General features: G+C 35.1%; 1 protein-coding gene across 5 annotated transcripts in view; it reads right to left on the bottom strand.

Annotated features, from left to right (window-relative positions):
- LOC123545192 (guanylate-binding protein 1-like) overlaps window positions 1–20,517 on the bottom strand; it is a 77,273-nt gene that overhangs the window by 21,843 nt on the left and 34,913 nt on the right. The window contains exon 2 of one of the 5 annotated variants that reach the window (XM_053537680.1): window positions 613–671. The exons of 2 other annotated variants lie outside the window; for them this stretch is intronic. The gene's annotated coding sequence lies outside the window, so the exon portion shown is untranslated. Of the gene's footprint in view, window positions 1–612; window positions 803–20,517 lie in introns of those variants that run through there. 2 more of the 5 variants (XM_045331533.2, XM_053537692.1) reach the window with 2 other exon arrangements.

Below are 20,517 nucleotides of genomic sequence, written 5' to 3'. Positions count from 1 at the left end.
CCTTATTTATTTTTAAGCCCTTTATCTTTTTTATGTCTTAAAAATGTGTTTCTTTGTAAATCATGTCGAATGTCGGGTACTATGTACCCTAATTAGATTTTACCACCTGTCACACTTAATAATTTTGCTAAATTCGACTTACCTACTCTCTCTATAATCACTTTATCAAAAATGAAACTTCTTCTTGGTATTTAAACTAAATATAGTACTTTATCTGTTAAATAACTACGACATGTTTATACATATTACTGCTACTGCTATACATTATTTCTTCAATCAGAGTTAAATAGATTGTACTAGATTATGATTTCTAAATGTTTTACATTGATCAAACATGAATTATAACCACCGAATGTCTTATTCATACTGGGCATTAAATACTGATCCCGTTGAAAATAGACCCCATGGCCTTAAAGTAAAGGATGAAAGCCGAATCTTATTAAGTATAATTATTCTTATAATGGGCTTCGCTTTGTGCGAACAGTATCTTGTCATTTATCTTTTTGAAAATGTTAGTTCTAATTATACGGTAATACAAAAATGTTTAAATACAGAATAAAATCTATAAATCCTAACAAATGATTAAGTCAAGTAAATATAAGTAAAAATTACCTTGTGTGTTGTTCCAGTTAAATCTCTATATTTTGTCTGCTTTCTTCGGCGTGCACATGCTAGTTATATATATATATAATTGTTGCACAATGAAATAATAAAACTGCAGAACATGAGACGGCGGTATGCAAATAAGCAAGTTTCAACAAAACACTGATAACTGCTTCGCGGAAAAGACCCGGCAAAGTTTATTACCATTAGCATAATGAGATTTCAATCGTGACGGTAGTAAACTAGCTCTATCGATCAGTACTTCCACATTCAGTTCATGGAATTACAGCTGTTCTAGTTAAGTAATTGTGATAGTGGACATGTATTTTATGATTTTATGATAAATCATTCTGAATTTGTTATCTTGCATTGACATGCAGTAGTAGTGACTATGATGTGCTTGTTTAACTTAGATACTGTTACTCGAAGTTTATAAATAGACTTTATATTTTACTTGTATTTACCTATTTTGATTCAGCTCATCTTTATTTCATTTTCTATGTGGATGTTGTACCCAATCTAGGGATATGCACAATCTCAAGATTGAGCAGGTACAATTTAGGGATCCTCAAGTAGCGTACGCAATCTCGAGATTGCTCAACAGATTTTTCCGTGTAGAAACTGGCGAACTAATACACTGGATAGGGATGTGAATTGTCTGAGATTCAAATAAGTTCTCGAGTAGTTTGAAAGGCATTAGCCGCTCGTTAATTGCATTTTGGTGACTATGCAAATTCAAATCCTCTTTTTCTCTTCTAGCTGTGCCTCGGTTTAGAGTGTAAAGGTATAGACAGTTTACACCATGGTCAAAGGTCCTCCATCGAATCTGATTAAAGCAACTTGTATATTGTTTTTAGATTTACCTTAGAGGTCCCAATCCTTAACTTGACTAAAAAGGAATCACCTTTATTTATTGTCAACATATCCAATTTAAAATTGCAAGCATTTTCAGTTTAGATAAACGTGGATTTTTTTGTAATTTAGTAGGACCTAATTCTTTATGTACACTTAAGCGTAAACACTATTACACTAATTATAATGCTTATAATTTACTCTATTAGAAGCCCTATCTGATGGCACAAAGGGAAATGAACATAAAGTTTTAAACCTCTCCAGATAACAACTTCATTCTAAGTAATATGTACTTTAGATAATTCTTCGGTTAGTTCTTGAACGTTTATGCTGTCTTGTTTTGAGACTACATAGTAAAATCCATCTTTAGACATATCACATTGTTTGAAACTACATAGCAAAATCAATCTTTAGACGTATCACATTGTTTGAAACTACATACACAAGATGTAGTAAAATCAATCTTTAGACATATTATCACCTTGTTTGAAAGTACAAAGTAAAATCAATCTTTAGACGTATCACTTTGTTTGAAACTACATAGTAAAATCACGCTTTAGACATATCACATTGTTTGAAACTACATAGCAAAATCCATCGTTAGACATATCACATTGTTTGAAACTACATAGCAAAATCAATCTGTAGACGTAAATGAACATAACTTTTTAAACCTCTCCAGGAAACAACTTCATGCTAAGTTATATGTACTTTAGATAATTCTTCGGTTAGTTCTTGAACGTTTATGTTGTCTTTTTTTGAAACTACATAGTAAAATCCATCTTTAGGCATATCACATTGTTTGAAACTACATAGTAATATCAATCTTTAGACATATCACATTGTTTGAAACTATATAGTAAAATCAATTTTTAGTGTCAAATCCCTGAAGATATCCTTCTGCAAAAGCCTGTCAATGAGTAAACATTTAAAATAATGCTAAGGTATGATGCAGATGTCACGTGTACCGAACGTTACTTTATAAAATGAATATATATAATTTTTCTCAAGCTATCTTCTTTTGATTAGTATAAAACTTGTATAATGAAATTTTCTAAAGCTGCCTTGCTTCTGATTAGTTTGACAAATGATTTGTAAATGATTATTTATAAATCAACTTAAACCAAGCGGATAATAATCAGTTCAATTTGTGGTCCCTATTGTTCACTTACTGGTATCAAACAATTTAAATTTCTGACCTTTAACCAGCTGTTTCGAACACCTAACACCTTTCTCCCCAAATCTATGCTTCAAACCTTGTCTTATACCTGTCAAGGTTCAGCACTTTCATGAAACCATCTGCTTATACTGCGACCCGGACCTATTTAATACTATAGCTATCAAGAGGACCCAGCAAGGATGAGCCGAAGCTGCAAATATGATTATTATGAAATTATTTCTTACCAAAGTCCCAGTAATAATTATGGCTTATTATTAATTATATTTCTACAATTTCTCTTCGATGTGCACTCTTTGAACTCTCAGGACGATCTGCTCAAACTGGATGCGCTGTGTGTATTTATATTGCCATATGACATCACTTGCATACGGACTTACCTCTGAATTTTACACAGACCGCCTTAAACCAATAATCTCGATACAATTTTAGCGGTAAATACTTACACTTTGGCCTTGGCATATATTTGGAGGTAAGATTATGAATTTCAGATCATATCTAATTCAGAAACAACTTAAACTTCTTAAAACCTCTAGTATTTTGTAAACGAATCAGACGAACATTTCCGGTTTAATTAAGCGAAACTCATGAAAAGCGCGAAATGGACCAATTTCGCGACACAGATATCTGTCGAAACTACAAATGACATCAAGTCACTTTTCGACTACATTAGCCTTCCCCAGGGTACACAATGAACATAAACAATGATAAAGAAAATGACGTCAGCGTCAGATGATGTTTGAAACATTATTACATGTTACATTAAAAATGTATAAAACAATTGAAATGCGTGACAAATCATGACTTATAGTATAAAAAGATGAATTTGTGGTCCTAGAATATCAGTTAGATTCATTTATATTTAAATAGTGGATACAACGACATCAATAACATTCACATACCCCACCTTTTCTATTGTTCTTGTTCAACAATAGTTTTTTATACAATTTTCTATACATACAATGCGTTGATGCAGGCTTTTGTTTTGGCAGGGCTCTTGGAGCGTGACCTTCCTCAATCAGTGGCATATCAACATTAAAATGACAGTTTTAAATACATTGAAGATGAAGGTCATAAATACCTCTTAAACCGCTGAAGTACCTTTAAAACCTCGAGTAGGTTCTGTTTTATAGAAGATAATGCATTTATGAAAAGTGAATAGTGTCGAAACTTAAACTTGTTGAATTATCAGCGGTATGTCGATCTTATTGAAACAGACGATTTTACTGTTGACATAATTCTTGGATGTTTGTGTTTGTTTTAAGACGTGCACGTCTCAAAACAGACGATTTTATTGTTGATATAATTGTTGGATGCGTATGCTAAAGACGGGCACTTCTCAAAAACAGACGATGTATTGTTGACATAATTTGCAGTTGTTGTTGTAGAGAATGGATTTGAGACAGGATATACTCCGAAAGCAGTCACCAAAGGTATTTGGGTAATGTGTAGGCCACATCTAACACACGAGGAACAAGTTCTTGTTCTCCTCGATACTGAGGGCATTGATGATCCTGATAAGGTTGATTATTTTTTTTTTTCATTTTATTGCATTTTCTTTTCATTGAATAACGATGAAAATTTTAAACTAATATTAGCATTCTTAAAATTATTGGCCAATTAGGATAACGCGTAAGTTTAACGGATCGATATAAACACGTGTAATATTTGATATGTTAGAAGCAATTAGTTATCAAAAAACTACATTTTTCCATTTACTATAAGTTTTGACCATTGACCTGCTAGCCATTCAAGAAGTGTTTTATTACTTGACGACAGAGATGAATTTTCATAATTTTGTGTTCAAATTTTAGCCAGCAAAATTTTCTGTTGAAATAAAGACTGGTCCCATAAAATAAGGAGATACGTACTAAAAATACTGTTAATCCTAGAACTAAAAAGAGTCGTTAAGGGAAATGATTCCAGATATAAGTACAAAATACAAGTGTAAATAGTCTTACGATATTGCTGATTTTAATGTAAGCCGTAAATGAAAATGTTAAAAAATACACTTTCAAAATGAATTATTTTATTATTTTTCAAAAAAAAAAAAAACAACAACAACAACAAAAAAACACACACAAAAAAAGAAACAAAAACAAAAAAACATGTTCTATTTTCTAGAACTCGTCGAAAAAAAAACGCTTTGCCTTTATTTTTCAATTTCAATTACTAACATAGCTGATAAATCTTTAAAAAAATTATTCTGGAGGCATTCCCTTAAAAAAAACTACAAAATGTAGACGAAAAGTTTGAAATATTCGTTTTCAACTTGTGTCGCATTTAAAACCATCCGAATTTTACTTTTAAGCCTAATCTCTCATAATAACCGTTTAATGTGTCAGCATAATAACTGATAACACTAGCATGCATTTCATTAACAAATTTCAAATACCACTTAACATTCCCGGACGCTTTAAATTTCTTAATCTGAAACTGCATTTACGAAATAGAATATTTTTCTTTCTAAAGCTTAAGAGACTCAAGAAATTTTTATATTTCTATTTATTTTCTGTTACAGGTTGAGATAACAGACAACCAGTGGCTTTTTATCTTGTCTACCCTGCTTAGCAGCACAATGGTTTACAACACAAGGGGACATTTCGACAGGCCAGCTATTGAAAAATTTATGAATCTTTTTAAGCGTTTTAACTTATCTAGTATCGGTCAAAAACATAACCATTTTATCAATAATTTAAATGTTTCAACTAATCTAATTGTTGAAAATAGATCGATCTTTGCTGTACGAACATGTTTAATCAATGAGGTTTTTTATAAATAAACAGCAGGCAGGCAACTTTATAAAGAAAGCAATATACCTGGTACATGTTCTTTGATCTGCTTGAAATTAGATCGATCTTTGTTGTACAATAGGATATTTTTAATCAATGAGGTTTTTAATTGCAATAATAAACAGCAGACAGGCAATTTATTACAGATAGCAATTTATCTGATACATACACTCAACAAAATTCCTAATCGGTCACTTTATATTGTATTACTATTTTGTTAATAATACATGCATGTATTCACACGAAATTTTACATACCGGCATTTGAATAGGTACTGCAGTTAATTATTAATTTATTATTAATTTATTTTAGCAACTCACGGCCAAGTTACCGCATTAGGCGTTTTGACCAATATTGCATATTTTGCACGTACAGAGCATGTGCACCAACATGCACGTGTTTGTTTACACTTTTGGCGTTACTGACGAAAGTCCTACTAGAAAAAACACGTATCATGGTGAAATTGACACAAGAGCAACGCGATCGAGCTGTCGGAATGTTGTTAGCCGGGACACGTTTACGACATGTGTGTAATTATTTTTGCAATTTCAAAAGAATTTTGATATAATTTGTTTGTAGCTGTTACTTTGATGGTTATATCTATTTTTGACTTTATTTCCGTTTACATGAACCTTTAATCGTTGGTTATCTACCATCCGCGCTCTTTTGGCGAAATTCAACTCAACTGAGTACAATTCATTGAAGTGACCGATTTTGAATTTTGTTGTAAAAATCCGACAGCTCGAGCGCGTTGGTCTTGAGTCAATTTCCGATAATATGTGTTTTTCTAGTTGGCAATGCCAAAATTCTTCATTAACATGTGCATATTGGTGCACATGTCCTGCACGTGCAAAATATGCCATATTAGTCAAAACTCCTAATGCGGTTACGTTGGCCGTGAGTCGCCAAAAACAAACCAATAATTAGCTGCAGTACCTATTCAAATGTCTTGTAAACACATTCATTATTAACAAAATAGTAATACAATATAAAGTGACCGATTAGGAATTTTGCTGAGTGTACATCCTCACATTTAGCACACGTTCCACAAACTTATAGCTTCCTCATATCAAGAAATTTTACCTTTAACACATGCCTGGAACCAACAGTAATGATTAGTATAAAACTCTAATCATGACATATTTTATTGTATTTATGGCTGGAATATACTATAATATGTAAACATATATTCTTAACAAAGCAAAAGATTTCTTAGAGAAATTAAGACATCAATAAGTGTAACTGCTGCGACAACCGATTATTCTATACTAGTTAGAATTCTTCTTTCCCAACTTCGTTCTTGCATTAAGAGATTTCACTCTTATCATAGAAGAAAAGACGTTTTCTTAGAAGGTAAATTAACGTTACAGCGTGGAAAGACGGGCAGCCGGAAATATAATGAGCCAAGACAACTTATCAGAAGATATTTCAAGAAAAGGAGATGTTTTATCTTCAGAAAACCCGCAAAACAGAAACTTATTTCCCAGCTGATGAAAGTCCCAGAGGCTGATTTGAAACCAGAGTTCCTTCAGACCCTTAACTCTTTTTGAGACTACAGTGAAACACCGCTCGCTCGAGGTCGCAAGGGGATGAGCAAAATGCTCGAGTTATTCATGGTTTCGAGCGGCCCAAACATTAACCAACGAAGAAACTTGAAGTTTTATTTTACCAATTGTCATCGGGACAACCTTTCATCAATAATTATCTCATTATCAGATCAAATATTCCCCGACTATCTTAAATGTTTAAGATAGTCGGGGAATAGACCACGCAATTCTCACGGCGTGCGAAAATTTGAAATTAATCGATACATTCTGATCGCTGAAGCTGCGAAAAATTTTGACACCTCTGCTCGAGTTACTCAGAAGCAACAAAGAGTAAATTAATACACAGGGACCAGGTGTCATGCTCGAGCGATCGAGTTATCGATGCTCGACCCAGCCATGGTAATTTCACATAGAAAATAGAAGGAAATCGGCCGGGACCACATGAATTGCTCGAGCGAGCCAGGGTGCTCGAGTCATCGATGCTCGAGCGAGCGGTGTTTCACTGTATATCTTTTCTTGTGAACCAAAAACTTTAAAGTCCGGGAGAGGAATTAATGGAAGAAGTATGTTAATATATGTGTTTGTTCATTATTACTTGTTTAATATTCGCAAATGTTTAAATTCTGCCTGAATTAGAGCGGTTAAGGTGAATAATTTGTCAGTCTACATGACAGCTGACAGTCTTACTGTTTTATGAGCAGAAAATATATCATATTTCAACCTAAACAAACGATTCTTAGGACATGTCAGTAATGTAAGTTCCACCCTATCATATCATTTGAATATAAAGGTAAGTGTAACAGTGTGACGAAAATGTGCAGCCAGATTGCGACTAAAATATGGAGTCTCGGGATACGATTTCTATGCCCTGTCGGCGAAGCTAGCGGACCATTTTCATGTTTTATCCCTAAATTGCTAATTGCTAAACAGATGCTAATCATGACCTAGTCCCTAGAATTTGTCAACGAACAAAGAGAATTATTTGCGTAATGAATCCTTAAATATTTCATTTCGATAATTGTATTTTCTTGTAAAAAGTATTTCATGTTTCTTATTTCACAGTGCTTGCAACACTTCTTACAAGCTACGTCAACTCAATTCAGGATGGAAAACCCTCGTGTCTCAGCGAGGCCATGGCAACAATGGCTGACATTGAAAATGCATGTGCTGTTGAAAAAGCAACTGAGGTTTACAACACAGAGATTAAAATACGTATTGCGGTACACAATATGCCTACCGATACTGGTCTCGTTACCTTCCACAGGGATAGCATGAAAGCATCCACTGAAGTTTTGAAAACTGGACTTGTGTTTGATGACGAACAAGTGTACGAAGAACAAGCTCTTGTAAGTAGTTGTGTTCGTATAAGTTATGTCTACATTATTACATAATTGAAATTCTAAAATAATGTAATATAAGCTACAAGACAAAATTTTGGGGAAACCAAGTTGTAGAAATCTAGAGAAGATCCCTTGGAATATAGAATGCAACCGGTCAGCATTATAAGTTCGATTGAGTCTGTTGACATGTGCTTTACAACCATGCCTGATAGCATCGGTTTAAGAGGATCTCTTATATCCCAAAGGATTAGAAAAATAAAAAAAACACTTGGTCACTGCATTTACAGGTGAAGTTCAAAGAACTACTTAGAAAATTCAAATCAGCTGTAGGCAAGAACCCGAGAGCTATCTGTCAAAACAGGCTTGAAATTATTAATTTGAAAGTGGTGTAGAAAATCAATAACTGTATGTACTGTCATCCTGGTTACGACGAGTATTTGAAGGATATTGATTGGTTGATAAAACAGTACAACAAGGATGCACCATATCTTGGCATAAAGGTAAGATAATCAAATAAATAAGAAGATACATTGAAAGCATACCATGCAACCAAGCAAAGATACAGTGCTCAGAGTCGCTTTTAGTTTGTTAAGAAGAGTAATTGAATATGCGAATCCCACCCCCGCCCCCGTACCTTACGTAAACAACTTTGAAACAGTAACAACATCCAAATACAAGGCGAACTTGAACGGCCGCCCGCGGTACAAAAATACTGCCACTGTGAATATAAAACAAATAAGTCAAAAGCGCCTTTGGAATAATAAAACACATGAAAGCAAAAGAACAGCAGACACTATTTGATCTATTTATGAATTGTGCTAAACCTTCACGCCAATATCCATTTGAAGGTGAGTGATGGCGTTTTATGGTATTATGCTTAACTGTATGTATGTTATATTTGAGGCATACATTTATTGTGAATATTCATGAAGAGAATATTTCTAAAAAGTAGGGGTAAGTTTAGAGACCAGTTCATTAAAAACTGGGATGTTGGCAGAATTTGTTTTACAAATACAAGAATGCAGACTGTGGAGTAAATCGAAATGCTAAAAACTGCCAACTTTCCTTTGTTTTAAAAAATTAAAACGTTTGATGTCATACTGGAGGCATGCCCCTTGAACTGAACTTTTTTCGTAAATATTTAAATTATTCAAACTCAAAACTTCTGTACTGTTAATACTTAACAGGGACTCAAGAAAAATCTCGTCCGCGAATACAGCGCTTACGCACTCTCACTTAAGAGGATCCTCAAACTCTAGCTGAAAACGAAAAGAAGAAGGCGACTGAAGAGGAGAAGATAGAAATAGAAATCAAACGAGATATTGGAAGACAATACTAGAAATGCTCGAAATGAAAATTAAAGAACTAGAGCGCGTGAAAGATGAATTATCGTCTGATGATCCGTATTATGAATCACTGCTGCTTGAAACGGAGCTCTGGAAGAAATTGTTGGAAAAGGCACCTTGCAATATGCCACAGTACAAAAACAAATTGCAGCCTATAACAGAATCATCATCTGAGGTAACGCACTTGACAACAAGTCAAGTTTCAGAATCATCTGAAAAGGTTAACGACAAGCAAGATAATGATCTATCGAAACAAAAAGAAAGAGCACCGGGAGATGGTGGGGATGCCAGGCCAAAATACGATGAAAATTATTTCCGCGTCAAACCTAACCAGGCACCGATTGATCCTGAGTCCATTGATTCCAAATTTATCATAGATCTTGAACGGAGGGAAAAGAAAATGACAAAAAAGACGAGTGTCCCATTCTTTGATTAGGTGGTCTCGAAGGAAATTTTAACTTATGTGTTGTTAATCAAAGCATATGGATCAGGCATTGAAATGCATACTTGATATATAACAAAGGCGTTTTCCAAAACATCAAGACACGGACAATTTTGCAAATATAACCTTCGTAAATTAGAATTACTCTAATGGATTGTCTCAAGTTGAAAAGTGTATTCGTTTAGAATGTGTGTGGTAGGTAAAACATTATCATACATTATACTCTATTATGTATTGCTATGCTACTACATATTCAGTTGTAATCTTATAAAATGTAGGCATTACGCATGTTTCTTCGTGATATAACATGAAAAGAACATGCGCTAACGCTATTCTACTTTCGTGCTTTTTCGTGTAATTATAGAGAACTGCAGAATCCCGAGAGATTGGTAACATGAAAAGAACGCTATTCTAGCATAAAACGCGTAAAATAACAAGTAAATGAATATATTATTCCTAAATGTTATTAAATTTCCATGAAATGCGCGGTAAAGTCTATGTTGTTTTTTCACGTTGACGTCATTTGCTTTTTAATTATCCGTTTTTGGGCCGTAATATATGTTTACGCTTTGCCACGGAACGCACATATATAAAAAGGTGTTATAACAGTACGTGAGCGCGATAATCTCTCTGTTAGCACACATTTTCTCTCTTGTTAAAACACCCCCAAAAAGTGACAATAACAGCAGTTTTATGCTTTAATACGTTTCTTCCGCGGACCGTGGATATATAAAAGGTGTTTAAGGCTTTAGGACCCTAATAGAATCGGCAAAAGCCGGTAAATATCGACATATATCTTCAACGTCCGTAGAGATAACGGAGACGAATCGGCTACTTTCGGTTTTTCTAAAATGAGTAACGGTGCATGTGTTTCCCCCAGCTATGACGTCAGTTTTGGATTTCCTAATGACCGGCGTTGTCCGAGATCAACGAGGTCGCTTTGCTAAAAAGGACGAAAATGAAGAGTTTACTGCTGCGAAAAATATTGTTACTGATCATAATTATGGAGTTGGTGTTATGTGTGACGGTGATGGCTGTGTAAAAACAGAATGCGGTGCATTTTTACACATAGAAATTGGTAAACACGTGAATCGTGATGGATGGAGACACGGACGAAGAATTGTCGAATTTGACACTCTGCTTTCAAGCTTGAAAACATGTAAGAAATGTAAGCTAGGACATGTGCCTTTGACGATTAAAGTGTGATCGGTGAAATGAAAAAAGGGCTGAGTGGATACCTGTATGTACAATGCCAGAATATAGAGTGTGGATATATAAACTGTGTTCCCTATGGAAAGACACATCACATGAAACAGAAAGGAATGCCCTGTTTTGCTGTAAATACAAAGCTTGGAACTGGTTAGTAAAACCTTGCATTGATTGTTTACTTATCTGCTTTATTTTATTGTCGGAATAATTCACTGATTAGATTGTTTTATATGTTTGACAGCCATCTAATGTCAAAACTTCAAAGTACCAAAATAATGGAGGATAAACACAGTACACGGTCATGTAAAGTTATTGGTATTTGTTGCTTGTGCATACAGTGTGTAGACACGATAAACATTAATCGTGTACTGTACACACAGATTTAAATCATCATGGCTGCAAAGAAACTGCTCAATAATTATGTTTTTAATAATTTTGAATTTATTGTCAAAACAGATTTTGAAGAGGTATTAAGGATAAGGTAATTCAAACAGTAATATTTCTATTTTTTAAGCATCTAGTTAACAATACTGTTAAGTCATAAATATTCACAGAAAGCTAATTTGTGGTGTTTTATGTTCAAATTTTGAAGTCCTTGAATTCTAATACCCTCAAAATAACCATTTTTACCCAAACCATGAAATTGAATGATTTCACATTATACACATTTTTTTTAATGTTTCAGCCCTGATTGACAGCATTGGTGGTCCCGTGCGGGTGAACAATTTCTTGTCAACATTAAACATCCAACCAATTGTTAACTCTAATTTGAAAAACAATGGAGAGAAGGGCTGGTGATGTTGTAGAAAAAGTTGCCCAACAGTCTGCTGCAGCTGCAGCAATGGATGCTTTCAGGAAAGAGATGGAGTAAGTAATTTATGTATTTTAACAGAGCTTACGGATTTGGGTGTAGTAACATTCTAAATTTGAAGCTATGTAATATGATATATTTGCTATTCATTCAAGAAAAGATACTTTTAAAAAAATCTGATTATAGGAAACATGGAGAACCAGGATATTTTGTTTAATTTGTATGAATGGTTTTCTTTTATAAACTGAGTATTTAAGTGACAGACAGCAAAGTCTATGAAAGGTGTAATTGATGACCTGGGCGTTGCTGCATTTCTAGATTCATCTCCAAGTTTGAGGTAACTAAATAAGTATCAATATATAATATTGAACTCTTCAGTGTATTGTATTTACTGGCAAGACATTAAATAAATTTTTATTGCATGTAATCTGAATTGAATTTTAGTATTTTTTTTCTTCAAGTTAATTTAATTCTGCGGATGTCTCTAAATTGCTTTTTGTACTTTTAGCATTTGTAAATGTTGAGTTCTGCTCAACCCGGTGCTAGAGGGCGTGGGCGGTAGCATGCATTTCCACTACCGTCCATGAACAGGTGCAATCAAACCGAGCCTGCAACATTTTCGTTTTTGTCGTGTTGAGCGACCTGTGAAGTTTCTGCTTTTCTTTATTCTATAGACAGGTGATTTAATTAGATGTACAAACAATTGACAGAAGTAAGAGATTCAACTGCCTAAACAGACTTTGAATTTCATGAACAGAAATCAACAAGAGATTCAACAGTTAGCAGACGCCAATGTGGATGCCGACACCAAACGTAAATTGATACTGAAACCAGGAGGTAGTGGATTTCTTGGAGGTGTTATGATTCGAAGTCTACTTCGTTGGGACGGACAAAAGACTTTGAGAAAATTTGACAAGGCTGTCAAGAAAAGATCAGTGCCAGCAGCCAAGAAAGGTAAAAAGAGAACTGTGAAATCGCCAACAGTCAAGAAAAGCAGAAAGAGATCTGTCAAAAAGAGATCTGTTAAAACACCAGCCAAGAAACACAAATCACCGTTGAAAGTCAAAATACAAGTCAAGAAATCATCGGGCAAGACCACAGGCAAGACACTTCCACCACCCATGAGAAAACTCGATGATCGGTTTGTGACTGTCAGACGAAAATCTTCACCAAGACAAAGCTCGCCAATGAGACCACTCAGTCGTGTCTCTGATGTGATTGATCAGACAACACCAGTGAGATCACCTCTCTCACCTATCAGTATCATGTCTGGATTTCAAACTCCAAATCCCATGCAATCGAGATCAAGGAGTACCATCCCATCCTCTGTTCTTAATACTCCTAAGTCAAGATTTGATAACGTGGAGGTGAATCAACATGATGGTTTAACCTATTTGACTCCAACCGGTAAATGACTGCAAGCAAATTAACACCAGGAGAAACTTCGTTCTCGTCTCCGTCCCGAAACTCAACCCCAAGATCGTTCTCGTCTCTATCCCGAAACTCAACCCCAAGATCGTTCCTGTCCAGTACTTCGTCTGGAACTCCATCTTGGGCAACCTCACCTTCTTCCTCACTTACAGAGTATCCAAGTGGAATGTTAGCCCGATTTTCAGCCCTGAATCGACAAGTATCTACACTTAGATCAGGTTCGATCAGTGATGCTGCAAAAACAGCCTTTGATGCCCTGTCGCCTATATAAACCCAAGTATTCACAGAAACAACATCATTTTGTTGTTGGGACAGTCACGAAGATGGCATGCAAAAGAACTGCAAAACGTAAAACACCGTTGATCAAGAAACATGGGGCAATGATGTTAGCTTTAGGCAAAGCACAGCCTCAGTTTAGGAAAAAACTAATCAAGGAAGCGCCTAAAGATCTGATCAACTGTGTGGGGGAGTGCTGTCAAAATGTTTTAAAAGGGAATGTATCTCTATCAGAAGCTCAGAAGCGCCAGTTGCATCCAAGGCGTCAACAACTTCGGGACTTGGCAAACAAAAAGATTCCCATCCAGAAGAAGAAACAAATTTTAAATCAGAAAGGAGGATTTTTACCACTGTTAGCTTTTGCGCTAGCACCTGTGCTCAGCAACAGTCTTGGAAAATTGATAGATAAAATATGAAGAAAATGGCCATTGTTCCGTTTAAAATGCTGGAAGAGATGAATCGCTGGAAAGCAGAGCAACAGCAACGTCCAAGATTACCACCAAACCCTAACATCACACAAACATCGGACCTGCAGAAAGACATGGGGTCTGTACTTCATCGAGAGGATTTGTCTGAAAGTGAAAAAGCTCAATTATACGGGCAAACGTTACAGAAATTTCAACTGGCTCATAAAAAGGCAGTGCAACCGTCATCAAAATTTCAGCAACAACAACAACACCAAACTGTACAAACAGAGAAAAAGCCTGAGACTTTGCATGATCGTATTATTGATAGTGTGCCAGTTACCATGCGTCGTAAAGCCAAACTTCTTCTTCAAATGTTGGAAGACCATCCGAGCATGAGTTGGAATGCTCAGGGAAATTTAGAAGTCAATGGAAAACCTATTTCTGGATCTAATATGATTGATTTAGTCAATGATGTCCTAAGACAACGTAAAGGATCCAACCCCAGAGGATGGCAAGAATTTTCTCGAGGTCTGAGAGAATCTAATGTCCCTCAGGAATATGTTGGCAACAGACAGCGCTGGTTATGGATGCAGAGAGACGGGTCCGAGGATGAAGAGGATGGGGATGAATTTTTTGAGACCAGTTCCTACTTACCACCTACACCAACTATGTCTATAAAACGTGAATCCAAAGCTTCAACGTCACAGTCGTGGGAGGATTATTAACATGGACAGTAAAAAGGAGGTAGTGCTTCATAAAATTTACTACGATCCAAAACATCCTGCAGGATTTTCGGGCATACAAAAACTGTATCGGTCAGCTCGAAAACATACCAAATCTTTATCTTTAGATCAAGTCAAATCATGGTTGCAGGAGCAGAAAACCTACACGTTGCATAAACGTTCGTCGAAAATTTAAAAGACGTCAAACAAAGGTGGGAGGTATTGATCATTAGTGGCAGGCGGATTTAGCAGATTTACAAAGGTTAATGAAAGACAATGATCAGTTTCGTTATTTGTTGTGTGTCATTGATGTGTTTTCAAAATACGCTTGGGTTGTTCCAATTTATAATAAAACAGGTCAAACTTTGATTCAAGCGTTTGAGTCTATTTTGAAAACTTCAGGTCGATCCCCAAAATCCTTGCAAACTGACAAAGGGTCTGAATTCAAAAATAAAGACTTTCAAAAGTTCTTAAAGTCCAAACATATTCATTTTTTCACTACAGAAAATCCTGAAACTAAAGCAAGCATTGTTGAAAGATTTCAAAGAAGTTTGAAAAGTCGCATGTGGAAGTATTTCACACATGAAAAAACGCGACGTTACATCGATATTTTAGATGATTTGGTTCATGCCTACAATCATAGTTTTCATCGGAGTATTCAAACAACACCCGCATCGGTCACTGAAAAAACAGAACCTGAAGTGTCACAACACTTGTATGGATTAAAAACAAAATCCAAACCTATCTCGGTCAAAGTGGGTGATTTAGTTCGCATCAACAAAACAAAGCGAACTTTTGACAAAGGGTATCTCCCGAACTGGACGAAAGAATTATTCAAGGTCATTCATATTCGCCATTCTTTGCCACCAACCGTTCAGTTAGAAGATTTGGGTGGGGAAAAAATTGAAGGATCCTTTTATTTGCCTGAAATCCAGACTATAAAAGACAAAGATATTTACGAAATTGAATCAGTCCTTGCTCGTCGCACAAGGAAAGTGGGTGGAAAAAAGATCAAAGAAATTAAAGTTCACTGGGAAGGTTATCCAAAGAAATTTGACAGTTGGATTCCAGAAAGTCATTTGGTATAAAAGACACTACATATTGACAGGATGTCTCAGTCAGATTCGGCTAGCGTGGAGGTGACAGACAATACTACGACGCTTTGTAAAACTCGTGAACCAAAAAATCGTCTCGCTTACATGTCACAGATTTTTGCCATTTATTTCGTGCTGGTGGTTTCCATCATTCAACTCTGTCTGAAATCTGAAGATAGGATTTGGTTAATTCTGCTCAGTAGCACACTTGGTTACATTTTACCCACCCCAGGTTTGAAATTCATAAAACAACCTACGTTGCAAAATCTAGCTATTGGTCACCAGCGATGAATTCGTTTTACATAACGGTGCTCAGTGACAGCTCTATGAGCATGTTTTCTAACAATACCCAGAGTGAATTCAGGACAAAATTACCCAAACCCATTCATGTCAATAAAGATGATTATGAAATGGCTTTGGTCGAACTCATCATTCCTTCTCAAATTGTCAATGTGACAGAGGAGGAATCTCAATTTCAAGTTGTTACCACCCATGCCAAACTAGGCAAGGAATTTAGTAAATTTCCTTCCGCTAAGTGTAGGAAAATCAATGATCAGTACACCTTTCATTGCTGTATCAAATCTGGGGTGTATTCTTCCCCAGAGCATCTCATTACTGAAATCGACAATACTATTCAAAGAGAACTTGGAGACATTTTCCATAAAATGTCCATGGTGTTTCATATAGGTTATTCCCAACCAAGGAGACGTATCAAATTCAATACCGATACACAGCATGTAGGTATACATTTCCATCCTAGTTTATTACTTAAGCTAGGGGGAAAAAGTCAACATCTGGGAGATGTTTATCCAGGGGATGAACATCCATTTCCTTACGGTGTGGATTTGAATGTGGGCACTAATCATTTATTCATTTATTCTGATCTGGCAGATTTTACTTTTCTGGGAGATATTGAGGCACCCATCCTTCGTGTGGTTCCATTTGAACCGAGCAAGAAAGATTCAAATCATGTTCACGAAGAATTTGTCAATTTGCATTATGTCCCCATCTCCAAATCCAGTTTGATGAAATAGGCATAAATATAAGGGGTGACACTGGACAACCCGTTCAGTTTGTTGGTGGCATATGGTCTATGGTCTATGGTCTATGGTGAAGCTGCATTTTCGAAAGAAATCACGACTAAACTTATGATCACAATGTATCCCGTGTATCGTGGTGTGCCTCGCCAGTACTGTCATGGACTTGGGTCTATCTTTAAATCAGCTATCAAAACAACATCTCCTTTGGTGAAACCCATGGTTAGATCAGCACTTAGGGCCATCAAACATGAAGGCCTGGGTGCAGTCAAGGATATGTTAGGAAGAAATCCAAGAACTGTGATGAAGTCTCGTGGAGTGAGGGCGTTGAAGTCTGTTGGAAAAGCAGCAGCTTTATCCTTGGGAAAATCTTTGATCAACACTATAAAAGGTTCAAAACCAAAACATAAGCCTGCATCCACGCATTGTATAAAGAAAATTGTATACAAACAAAAGACCTAAGAATTTTCAGGATGTTTTAGTTAATTATACGCTGAGCAAGAACAATAGAAATGGTGGGGTATGTGAATGTAATTAATGTCGCTGTATCCACTATTTAAATATAAATGAATCTAACTGAATTTCTAGTACCACCAATTCATCTTCTAATGATATAAGGCATGATTTGTCACGCAGTGCAATTGTTTTATACACCTTTAATAACATGTAATAATGTTTGAAACAGAATGTACCAGAAACAACTATAAATGTATGTGAACATTTCTATTCTCAAGGAAATACTATCACGGACATCTTTTTCATGCGTGTTGATGAAGTAACGAAGCCTTTAATAAAGAGAATTCCTGGATGTATCGTTTGGTATTGTGTCTCCATAAGGATTAAATTAAAAGACTTTGTATCAAGACCTTTCATAAATATCTGTAAAATGCTAATATATTAATGCTGTTTATGTTTCCCGTTATTTTTCTGGTTCTTATCCATAACCAGTTCAAGTATGTTTTTTACAGCAATATTTATGTATCATACTATGACCTGTTAATGATTTTGTCGCAAATTACTGTTAAATTTGACGTTCTCGTCACTGACGTCGTTTGACGCTGACATCATTTTCTTTATCATTGTTTATGTTCATTGTGTACCCTGCGGAAGGCTAATATAGTCGAAAAGTGACTTGATGTCATTTGTAGTTTTGACAGATATCTGTATCATACCTTAGCATTATTTTAAATGTTTACGCATTGATAGGTTTTACAAATGGTATCTACCGGGATTTGACAAAAATTGTCTAAAAATTGATTTTACTATATAGTTTCAAACAATGTGATATGTCTGAAGACTGATTTAACTATGTAGTTTCAAACAATGTGATAATATGTCTAAAGATTGATTTTACTACATTTCTGTATGTAGTTTCAAACAATTTGATATGTCTAAAGATTGCTTTTACTATGTAGTTTCAAACAATTTGATATGTCTAAAGATTGATTTTACTATGTAGTTTCAAGCAATGTGATATGTCTAAAGATTGATTTTACTATAGTTAAAAAGACAGCATAAGCGTTCAAGAACTATCGAAGAATTATGTAAAGTACATATTACTTAGCATGAAGTGGCTTCCTGGAGAGGTTTAAAAATGTATGTCCATTCCCGCGTGTACAATCAAATAGGGTTTCTAATAGACTAAATATTAAGTATTATAATTAGTGGCATTGTGTTTAAGCTTACGTTTATCCTAACTGAAATGTGCTTGCAATAATAAATTTGATATGTTGATAATAAATTAATTTAATTCTGCACGTTTGTTAAACCGGAAGTGTCTGCGTAACGTCATTTATCCGGAAAACATAGAATAAAGCCTGGATTCGGCGTACGGAAATGAAAATCATTCTATGTATTAATCGAAACCTGTGAGTAGATTTATTATAATGGCACTGATGCTATATTTCTAAAGCCAAAATATGATATTAAAACATATGACGCGTTGAATAAGTCAAAATAATGTCTTAAATTATCATGAAATGTCCGGTTCACTTTAATCATGGTCAAATATTTTTAAAATAAGCACACCGACCTATACATTTTATCTCATCAAATTATATAGGCCATGTCTTTTTTCCACAACTGTGAGAAGTTTCATCAAAATCTACATTGTAGAAAAGATTCTATTCGCGAAAATGTTATAAGTTATGATTTTACCATAGACTCCCATTATGAAATATTACGTGAGGTCCATATTTCTCATAACAGTCTAGCAAAAATCAAGCACACTACCCTATTTTTTGTTCGCTAAATTTTCTAGGTACAATCTGAAGTTTTGAAAAATCAAAGTTTAATCAAATTCTACATTGTAGAAAATATTTCGATCCAAACGTGCAGAACTACCTTAAGGTGATTCCTTTTTAGTCATGATAAGGATTGGTAAATCTTAGGTAAATCTAAAAACAATACACAAGCTGCTTTAATCAGATACTCTAAATTCGTAAATTCGATGGAGGACCTTTGACCATGGTGTAAAGTGTCTTTACATTTACACTCTAAACCGAGGCACAGATAGTAGAGAAAAAGAGGATTTGAATTTACATAATCACCAAAATGCAATTAACGAGCGGATAATGCCTTTCAAACTATTCGAGAACTTATTTGAATCTCAGACAATTCGCATCCCTATCCAGTGTATTAGTTCGCCATTTTTGTACACAGAGAAATTTGTTGAGCAATCTCGAGACGCTATTTGAGGATCCCTAAATTGTACCTGCTCAATCTTGAGATTGTGCATATCCCTAGATTGGGTACAACATCCACATAGAAAATGAAACAAACATGAGTTGATTCAAAATAGGTAAATACAGGTAAACATAAAGTCTATTTATAAATTCGAGTAACAGTATCTAAGTTAAACAAGCACATCATAGTTTCTACTACTGCATGTAAATGCAATATAACAAATTCAGAATACTTTATCAATCATAAAATACCTGTCCACTATCACAATTACTTAATTAGTACAGCTGTTATTCCATGAACTGAATGTAGAAGTACTGATCGGTAGAGCTAGTTTACTACCGTCATCGGTGAAATCTCATTATGCTAATATGCAAGATATAGAGATTTAACTGGAACAACACACAAGGTAATCATTTGTTAGGATTTATAAGTTTTATTCTGTATTTAAAAATTTTTGTATTGCCGTATATTTAAAACTAGCATTTTCAAATAAATAAATGACAAGATACTGTTCGCACAAAGCGGAGCCCATTATAAGGATAATTATACTTAATAAGATTCGGCTTTCATCCTCTATTTTAAGGCCGGTGTAATGAAGTATTTCGACCCCCATAGAATAATGACCCCCCGGTCATTATTCTATAGAAAAAGTAACCACCCGGTCATTGTATTATGACCTCCAGATCATAGTACTATGACTCCCCCACGTGAAGTAAACTGAACCTCACGAGGAATATTGACTCCCA

This window comes from Mercenaria mercenaria, chromosome 1 (genome assembly GCF_021730395.1).
Source record: "Mercenaria mercenaria strain notata chromosome 1, MADL_Memer_1, whole genome shotgun sequence".
Classification (NCBI taxonomy): domain Eukaryota; kingdom Metazoa; phylum Mollusca; class Bivalvia; order Venerida; family Veneridae; genus Mercenaria; species Mercenaria mercenaria.
Note: the sequence above shows the minus strand (reverse complement) of the source record. Positions and strands in the feature narration are given on the sequence as shown.